Source organism: Gouania willdenowi, chromosome 14 (assembly GCF_900634775.1).
Source record: "Gouania willdenowi chromosome 14, fGouWil2.1, whole genome shotgun sequence".
Taxonomy (NCBI): domain Eukaryota; kingdom Metazoa; phylum Chordata; class Actinopteri; order Blenniiformes; family Gobiesocidae; genus Gouania; species Gouania willdenowi.
This window is the reverse complement of record NC_041057.1, coordinates 35,809,395-35,810,066: the sequence shown is the minus strand read 5'-3', so window position 1 is coordinate 35,810,066 and position 672 is coordinate 35,809,395.

The following is a 672-nucleotide window of genomic DNA, read 5'->3' as shown; positions in this document are numbered from 1 at the left end:
TTATTTCTATAGTTTTTATCATTTCTGATGATCTCAGGCCTGGGGTGGGACCAACACTCTCTTTATTTGTTAATTATCCACTCTCTCTCTCTTTAGTACCCCCTGTAGTGCCAGCGCGTACCCCTAGGGGTACACATACCCCAATTTGAGAAACCCTGCTTTAGAGCATCAAATTTGGTTCACTGGAGAAAGTAGAAATGAGGAAAAACATTATCTATTGTGTAAATGACCAAATAATCCAGTTGCAGATATCTGAAATGTACACTTTCAGTAAAACGCCACAATATTTTTAAGAGCTTTCAGTTATCATCACATTTATATCGTTAGAATTCAGTCATTTTTAATTGCAAATTGTGGAAAGAACTCTTGCAATTTCTCACAAACAATTCCACCAAATTGTACAAAAAATGGTAATAAAATCAAGAAGTTCTGAAGTGAAGATAGTGCAGAGACTGATGTTGAAAACCAGGTCTCTATAACTGTGGCCCACATCAGTTCAAACTGGTTCATATTTAGTCCCAGAACTAACGTGAGTTTAACACCCCTGGTATAACAGTTTGTCACTTATTGGATTTATGGACTGGAAAAGGTTTTTAGATGTATAATAAAGTTAAAAGGCTTTAGTATCTTTGTGTCTTTTTCTCAAAGACTAACTTTAGTTTTTATCACAGG